Below are 10,213 nucleotides of genomic sequence, written 5' to 3'. Positions count from 1 at the left end.
AGAAGAAGAAGAAGAAGAAGAAGAAGAAGAAGAAGAAGAAGAAGAAGAAGAAGAAGAAGAAGAAGAAGAAGAAGAAGAAAGTGGCACCTTTGGAATTCTGGAGTATTATTAGTAGCAGTGTATATTGTACAGCCATTACAATAAAATAATTTGGATTTTTTTAAAGTAATTAAAAACAAAACTTCTAAGTGATTTATTGATTGAAATAAGCTCAAAGAAAAATTTGAAGTCTTTGTTCATTGAAGTATTATTCACAATAAGCAAAAGAGCAACTACCCAAACATCAATCAGTGGATACCTAGATAATGAAAGCACATTATATGTAAATAAAATGGGACAATATTTACATAATTATACTTTAGTTTTGATAAGGAATGTGAATTGAGATTATGCTATTTTAACTTCACAGCATAGTAACATGAACTAGCCTGCAAGATGATAGCAGATATCTAGAAGGCATTCACCTTGCATATATGAAACTTTATTCCATAAAGTAACTTATTTTTTAAGACAGAATATATGTATTGAGAGAAAGAAAGCTTCTGTCTGAGAAAGGAACAGAAGGGGGCCCAAGCAGGTTGTCTCCCAAGAATAGTAAATTCTTATACTCTTATCTCCTCACCTCTTGGCAAATACTGCTATATTCTCTGCTTGCATAAGCTTGTCTATTTTATATATCTTAATTTCCTGCAATAAACTAGTGTATACATTTCCTGGCAAATAATGTTAACTATTTCTTTTTATTTTGTGTAGCTCATGCTACACCTTCTATTATTGCACTAAGAAAGACATCTAGCACAGTTTCATTTTATTTTCAAAAATATTTTGTATTTTTTCTGCAGGGTCTACAGGATTTATAGGGTCACACTACACAAAATGGACTCATAGTGATCCTCCTGTTTTCAACCTCTCAACTGCTGAGATTATACACACGTGCAACCACGCCCAATGTCAATCATTGTCTCAATGAGCTCGGGGGTGGCACAGACATGGCAGATCAAACATCAAACCCTGACCTCTCTGCCTGCCTAAGCAGGCACTTTAATCTGCTGAGCTTTCTGACCAACCCTAAAATTTAGTTTCAACAATGTCTTCAATCATCTCTCCTAAGATTTTTTTTGTGGTACCAGGGATAAAACTTGAGACCTTGCAGTTGCAAGACCGGTGCTTATGCCAGTGAGCTATCTCCCTGCCCAATGGTTTTAGGTAGATTAAGTAATAGTGAGTATTCTTGACTCATTTCTGATCTGAAGAGAAAAGTTCCGATACTTCAAAATTATATATTGTAGGGAGCTGCTGAAGCTGGAAATTGATCAAATGTTTGTGAGCAGAACTATGCCTCAGTGCCTGAAGCAGTCAAGTTACCTCAGTCCTGTGAAAAGTATCCTGCCTAGTTAATGTCCTTATTAGCTACTAGGCAACCTCGCATCACCTGATACTAACTTTGCAAAAGTATAAATAAATTCAAGTAAAATGACAGTTATTCTCCTGTCATTTTCCCAAACAGGCAGACAGGCCACCACCTGATTCAGCTCTTGTCTTCTTGTCCACCTTTTCCTTATTCCTGCCTCTATTTCTCCCTGATATACAATGGATCACATGGAGAGACCAATGGTTCCTTCCAACATATGATTTTTGTTTAAGATTCTATAAATACCTTTTATCAGGCTAATATATTTCCCTACTATTCGTAATTTGATAAACGTTCAGATCATCAACAATTGATTTTATTAAGTGCTTTTATTCATTTTTTATTTTTTATTTTTGGAAAATTTCAAATAAAAGACAATATTTTTGAAGATGAGGGGAAGGGAAAAGAGAGAGGACAGAACAGCTATTCAACCTGAGTAGAGAGTTTCAAAAGTGAATAACTTCATTCATTTTTAGATACACTTATCTTTGTTTTGTTTATGAAGTAAATTAATTAATTGTGGATGCTAAATTAATGTATATTCCCATAATAAATCTGCATGTTTATGATTTTTCTTTTCATGCATTACTGCATTCAGTTAGCTATTAAATGGTCATTGTTTCGCACTCAGGCCTGGAAAATTGATGTGTAATTTTACTTCCTTGTGATATCATTTTCATTTTCTAGTAGCAAAGTTAATTTAGATTTCTAAAATGAGATGGATCATCTTTCTTTTCTTTTATTTGTAAATTGCTTATAAAATGTAAAATTTTGTTCAGCATTCCAACTTAGAGACAGAAAATGACATTAGTGGGAGACTAATGCAGTGCACATTGTGCACAATGTTTAATAAAATTCATAAATAAAACTCTATGAGGTTAATATATTTTAATGTTTAAAACCAATTCTTATTAGTTCCATAACTTTTCATAACACCTATTTAATCTCATGCCTGTTGTTCTAAATTGGATATCTACTAGGAATTTATGCATTTCATATATGTTTACTGACTTATGCTTTACCTAGAGACAAAAACAAAACATGCAAAGCTACCACACCAAAAAGAGGAGGAGCTATTATGTGTTCTGGGACTGGCCATGACTTACATATGTTACAAGGATTCAAGAACACTGTTTACTGAACTTGCTCAGTTATCACACAGGAAAGTTTAAAAATACTTGAAGAAAAATTACAGCTTGAAATAGTGTATGTAAATGAAAATGGAAATATATCTCTTTGGAGCCTCTTATTTCCTACTGTTTCGAGGTATTCACATGGTAAGGTACTATACACATTTTAAATTTGTGTGATCTAATCCATGTGCAGTAAGGCAGATATTCTGTCTAAATACATAGCTCGGGGCCCAGGGAGATGGCTCAGTGAAATAAGTGCTTCCCTGTTCAATCCCTGGTTTCGCAAAAAATAAAAAAAATAATAATAAATACATAGCTCACCTAAGAATGGGAGTGGTAATCTCTAAATACATATTTTATCTAATTCATGAAAGTGGAAATTCAAAACAGGTATCATCACTCCAACTCAATGACAAAAACGATGCCGTTCTGAAACTGATAAAGTGCAAATATTTGTGCATAATGTTTAATTTTCTCTGGCAACATTTTAATTTGAAATTGCTATATATGAATAAAACATAATTATTACTACACTTAGGATAACATCATATTACTGTTAAATTTTAAAAAATGGAACAATTACTTTGGTCAGCATTTTTTTTTTTTTTTTTGGTGATACCTGGAATTGAACTCAGGAGTCTGCACTTGCCAGGCCGGTGCTTATACTACTGAGCTATCTCCCCAGCACAGAACAATTACTTTGGAATAATCATTGTATTATTTTATACTACTATTCAGTATCTTGCTAGTTACATATTTTCCTACACTTTTGATGAGCCAGAGATTAGAATATTCTTTGTTATGTCATTTAAATCTATTATAAAAGTGTACTTTATCCACAGTATCATAGCACTATGGTACAGTTTATCTCTTTTACTTATACTACTTTTTGCATGTGATTTTAGGAAAGGGTCTACAGGGTGTTCAGTGTCCCACTACTAGATCAGACTCATAGTGATCTGCTTTTTTACAGTCTCCCAAAAGCTGGGATTACAGTCATGTGGAACCATGCCCAGGCTTAATTGTCCTCTAATTGAGCCCGCAAGGCTAGGCTGGCATGGCAGGCCTGGGGATCAAATCCCCAGCCCCTGCATCTGCTTGCAGAAACTTTAATCTGCTGAGCTATTTGGTGGGCCCACTATACTACTTTTATTAATAATTTAACTCCTATCCATTAAGGAAAGGCATCTTGACATTAGTGACAATTATTTTTTTACTCTATCTGATCTTCAACTCATAAGTCTAAAAGAATAAAGTCATTAGTAAACAAGGTAACAAGATGCTTCAAAAGCCTCTTAGCATCACAAAGATTATAAGTACTGATGTGGAGCACTGATGTAGAGAAAATTTAAGCCTAAGAATTAAAAAAATCAAATTGTTATAATGTTTGAAATGATCAGAGAAGAAACAAGCAAATGCATGAAATGTTCAGCAAGCTTAAAAGTATTCACTTGAACACAAGCATGATTTAATTTATAAAATATTCAATGAGCTTTAAAAGAATCAAATGAAAAATAGATTGGATTTTTAAGCTATGTAAGATAGAATTAAAACTGTAATCAAGAATTAAAGACTAAAATAAATCAAGATGAGATTCTGGAGTTTATAAATTTATTTGAAAATATGAGCCCCAGGAAAGACCAGTCTGACAAAAGACTGTCAGGACTGGAAAATAGGATGGATGTACTAGATCATGTACAGAATGATGCACTAAAAACAACATGACAATGAAAGCTGGTTCCAGTAGTTGCTTGAGTATACAAAAACTTTCAACCAACAAGTTATAAGATATGTAATAATAGATTGTAAGATTATAGCAAAGGCATACAAAATCTATTCCCAAAAATAACTACACAAAAATTAAATATTTATGGAAAGAATTTAACCTGCAATTAAGTAAAACATATAAAACTCCACAATGCCACAGGAAAAAAAAAACTCTGCGCAATACAGGATAATCAAAGTCACCAAAATTCAGCACAAGAAGAAAACGCTAAAAGCTTTTAGAAAATATTAACAATAACTTATAAAAGGCAAACTTCTCAGGATATCAGCAGATTTCTCAATAAAAATCATAAAAATCGAGAGCTAGGAGTAGTTATTTAAGCACTAAAACAAAACAATTTCCAATTCATATTACAATACTTCAAATTAGTCCCTAAAATTTGACACCAAGAAATAATGCAGAACCATTATGGAAATCAGTGTGGAGACTCCTTAAAAACTAGGACTCGATATCCCATTCAAAACAGCTATTCCCCTACTTAGAATTGTCCCAGAGGAACTGAAAACATCATATCAAAGTGATATATGTATATGTATGTTGATATTGTCACAATTTGTGATAGCCAAATCTGGGAAACAACTAAAATATCCGTCACTTGAGGAATGGATGAAAAAGATACGGTATTTTTTACAAGGGAGTATTACTCAGCTATAAAGAATAATAAACTCACAGCCTTCATATATAAGTGGATCCCACTTGAATATGTACTCATAAGTGAAATAAACCAGACCCACATGTGTAAATATCATATAGTCTACCTAGTGTAAGAACTCAAAAGAAGAAATAAAAATTGAAAGGTATAACACAACTAAATAGAAAGCAAGAGCTTAAGGATTAAACAATGAAGAGAGGGCAAGGACAAAATCTAGGAAACATGGCAGAGGTAAAATCATACTTTATATACACAAGATGGTTAAGGCAATGATGCTGAGAATCTCCTTCAGGTTTTTGAAACTAACAGTTAATTGGAAGAATTTTCACCCTGACTAACTATATATGCTGATACCTGTGAACTAAGCAACTGCATTGAAGATAGCAATGTGTAATACTAGAGCCATGCTTGGAATCCCTGTCATTCTGTTCTTCTAAAAGCATACTGCTTTCAATGTAATATAAATTACTACTATACTCTCTTTCAAGTAAATGTTTGTTTAAAGAAAAATTTAAAAAGTTAATAAATGAAAACAAGAGACAAAAAAATGTCATAGGACTGTCCTGATACAATGATGTAGATGGTTAGATTTCTAAATTTCATTGTAAAAATTTGCAATTTTTTTATTTCTACTTTTTTACTCCTACTTTTTATTTTTTCGCATTCTATGTGCATTTAAAGTTGAGCAAATCAATGATTGATGGAAAATAACTGTCCCATTTTATATCTAAGGCGTTTCATATTCAGACAGATACGGATTCAGTCCTGCTGATATCCCACTACTATTATAGACTTAAGTACTTCATTGGATTACTTTGCTGAATTCATGCACCTACAACATATGAATGGCAATGGAATACCCATGTCTGACACAAGTAAACAAAAAACAAGGGTATGAATGAAGGACCATTTTATAGTAAAAAAATTCATATATATGTGCATATATATATATATATATATTAGCATAGATATACAGCTAGCTTCTCTTGGTTCAAGGAGAAGAAAATTTTGTTAGATAAGATATCATGTCTGCATCTTGTCCTCTGAATAACTACTACAAAACAACAATGTATTAATTATTGTAACTGTCCGTCCTACTAGTCTGTTTTTAAAATGCCTCATTGCTACTTCTTTCTCAATAAAATTAATATAAAAATCAAGTATTGCAGAAAGAACTTATGGACATCCTAGAAGAGTGACAGTAAGAGCACCAGACACTAAAGAAAATAATTCATCTAAAAGGGGGAGTTAAGCAATGAGAAATAAGTGGAATCAGAACTGAAAAATATAATGTAATAAGATTTCATAAATATTTTTCAAAAATGATACTCAATATAAATAGTGTTAACTCTTCATACAAAAGACAGACACATTGAATGGAAATAAATAAAGTAAATAACATGTTGCCTTCATGTCAGCTACAAATAAACACATAGACTGAAAATAAAACAATGGCTTATGATATTTCATGCATCCAGATTTCAAAACCAAGCAGGGAATCTATCACATTTTTGAACAATATGAACACCAAGACAACTTTATCTGAAGAGACAAAGTCCCCACAAACTGATAAGGGGAAGAAGTTGACAGTATGACATAATAATTTTAACTGTATATGCAGCAAATATTGGCATGTTCAGTTTCATACAAAAATTACTGGCCTGAAAAGATTGACCGATACTAACAGAGTTATATTGGATGGTATCAATATCCTGCTACTCCAAGTAAACAGGCCAACGAGAAGGAATCAACACAGAAATATTGAAATTGAATGACATCATAAAATGAATGAATTTAATAGATCTGTACAAACCACTTTAGCCAATAATAACAATACACATTATTGTTAACAGCATGGAGAACTTTCCCCACAATATTCATAAATAGCTGTTTTTGTTACCATGAATCAAACTCACAACCTTGTAACTTCCAGGTAGATACTGTGCCACTGAACCATATCCCTGGCCCATGGCCCAAGCATACTTAACTAAAAAGAATCAAAGTAATCCCTTTCATGATATCAGATCACATAGATATGTAAATAGGAAAGGTTTATTTTTTATTTGTTTGCTTTTGTTGCTGATGACTGAACCCAGGGCTTCCAGCTTGCTAGGCAGGCATTCTACTTCTGAGCCAAATCCCCAGCCCCAGATGTGAAAATGGAAATCAATAGCAAAAGAAAACACAGAAACTATGTAAACACAAAGATTAAATAAAACACTCTTGCATAATCATTGAGTCAAAGAAGAAACCAGGGATTAAATGGAAATTTCCTTATTTTCTTTTTTAAAGAGAGTACAAAATAGTACTAAAACATAAAAAAATACATGTGATACAGAATTTCACTTAACAAAATAATATGAATTTCACATCATTTGTTGTAATACAAAGTGTTGTCTTCTAACCGGTTATATGTATTGCAAGATATGTGCATGCAAAATTGAAAGAAAGAAGAACAAGGGAAAGAAATATATAAAAATTTAAGGGAAGAAAAAAAAGAAACAATTGGAAAAGGAGACAAAGGAAAATAAGCATTATCTGCTTCTTTTCATAGACAAACAGTAATCCACAGTACAGTGGTCCAAACCATCCTGCTTATATACTTAGATAAATCTATTTCCCCCACTCCTGTCCTGCTCAACTCAGTAAATTTTCTTTCTTTTTTTATGGTACCGGGGATTGAATTTAGGACTTTGCACTAGCCAGGGAGGTGCTTAAGCCACTGAACTATATTGCAGCCCCAACTTTCCTTTTGAATAAATGCATTCCCCTTCCCTCGCATCTATTTTACCCTTCAGACTCTATTTTCTCTTCCACGTTCTCACGTTAAAGAGACAATACGATGTTTCCACATGTGGGTCTGATTTACTTCACCTAAGAATATGGTCTCTAGTTGCATCCATTTACCAACAAAAGTCTTCAATTTATCCTGTTTTTTGATTGAACAATACTACATTGTGTAAAAATACCACATTTACTTTATCCATTTTTCAGTTGACGGGCATCTGTATAGTTTCTAGCATTTAGCTATGGCAAATTGTGTTGCAATAAACATGGGTGCACATATTTCACTGTGGTATGATGATTTCAGTTCTTCTGGAAAAATATCTGGGAGCAAAATATTCAGCTTGACTGTGATGTCCAATCCTAGCTTTTAAGGAATCTTCACACTGATATCCATAGTGGTTGCACCAGTGTGCACGCCCACCAACAGTGGAGTAGAGTTCTTTCTTCCCCACAGTCTTTCCAGTATTTGTTATTTGCTAACTTCTTGATGTTAGCCATTCTTTCTTGGGCAGGTTTGTATGTCAGTGTTGTTTTAATTTGCATTTCTTGAATGAATAATGACATTGAACACTTTTTCATATATTTACTTGTCATTTGTAAGGAGACCCAGAATATCAAAAGCAATTCTGAGAAACAAAGGAAAGGCAGGAGGTATCACAATCCCTGGCTTGAAATTATGCTATAAAGCTACTACAATAAAATCAGCATGTTACTGGTATACAGACAGACCTTTGGATTAATGGAACAGATTAAAAGATGCACACATAACTTCAAACACAGTCATCCATTTTATCTTTGATAAACGGACCAAAATTTTTCCATAGAAGAAATATTGTCTTTTTTATAAATGGTGCTGAAAAAAATGGCTTTCCACATGCCAAAGGCTAAATTTAGAACCATGTCTATCACCATGCATTGAACTATAATCAAAATGGATCAAAGATTTAAATATTAAAACAGAAACACTAAATATTCTGGTACAACCTATAGTTAGAAATCTTAGACAATAAGGATAGGTAGAATGTTCACGGACAAAAGCAAACTGCATGAGAAATGCCTCAAAGAATTAATAACTGTGTTATTATCTTTTTGAAAGCATTTTGTACTTCAATCTCCAACAGTGTAAAAAAAAAACCAAAAACACGGAAAGTTTTATAGCTGACACTCCTTCTGACAAAGGCCTTCTAACTAGAACATAAAAAGTTAAAAAAAAGTCAGACCACACAAATTCAAAGACACAATACAAAAATGGGCATATTAGAAAAATACATGGATGAGTTTTTTTTGTTTTTTTTTCCCATAATTTTATTGAGATACAAATGACAATGAGAGAGTTTCAAACCAAATTGGTAAGACAGTTTCAATAACTAACACATTGCATACATTCTTCCTAGTGGCTAATAACTGTACAAGATGCGGACATGATATCCTATACACAAACACTATTAGAAAAAATCCCTCTATTCATTAAGAAAATGTAGCTATATATCTATTCTAACCATTTTGAATACACAGATACAAAATGGACATTCATCTGTGTCCCCTTTTTTTGTTTAGTTCCTTCATTTGAATATTATAGGTGTGTTAACTCAGCAAAATATTCTAAAAGAGTCCAGTAGTCTATAATAGTATTGGGTCTTCCACTTCACTGGCAATATCAGAAATTGTTGACGTGAGTCCCCTACAGCTCAAAAAAACAGCATGACTTTAGTTCTTATACTTTGTTTTTATATTTTTCTGCTGCAAGATAAAGCAAGACCTATGCGAAAAGAGTTGTAGCTTTTGGGTCTGATAAGGTCAGTGAAATCCCCTCAGGATAGAATAAGCATTTCCCTGGCAAGTGCAAAGGACTGAGTTCAATACCACGTTCTGCCAAAAAAAAATTAAAAAAAAAGATGGATGTATTTTGAATCAAATAACAGTGGCAGTCCCAGCCCAGGTGCAGCGTGGGCCGGACCCTCTCCCAGCCCCTCGGGCCGCCCCCCACCACTCCGCACTGCCTCCCCCACCCCGCCCACCGAGTAGGATTTTCTGCCACGTTCCTGGAGCCCCCAGACCCAGTCCTAGCCCAGGTCCAGTGAGTGTGTGGAGAGTTTCTTGCTACCCTGCGCCAGCGGGACCAGTCCCAGCCCAGGCGCAGCATGGGACGGACCCTCTCCCAGCCCCTCGGGCAGCCCCCCACCACTCCTCAGTGCCTCCCCCACCCCGCCCGCGAAGTAGGATTTTCTGCCGAGTTCCGGGAGAACCCAGAACCAGTCCTAGTCCAGGTCCAGTGAGTGTGTGGAGAGCTTCCTGCTACGCTGCGCCGGCGGGACCAGTCACAGCCCAGGAGGCAGCTTGGGCCGGACCCTCTCCCACCCCCTCCGGCGGCCCCCCACCCCTCCACCGTACCTCCCCCATCCTCCCGCTCCGTAGGAATTTCTGCCGACTTCCGGGAACCCCCA

Source organism: Octodon degus, unplaced genomic scaffold (genome assembly GCF_000260255.1).
Source record: "Octodon degus isolate 3935 unplaced genomic scaffold, OctDeg1.0 scaffold00224, whole genome shotgun sequence".
Classification (NCBI taxonomy): Eukaryota; Metazoa; Chordata; class Mammalia; order Rodentia; family Octodontidae; genus Octodon; species Octodon degus.
The sequence above is the reverse complement of the archived record's forward strand: the minus strand, read 5'-3'. Positions refer to the sequence as shown.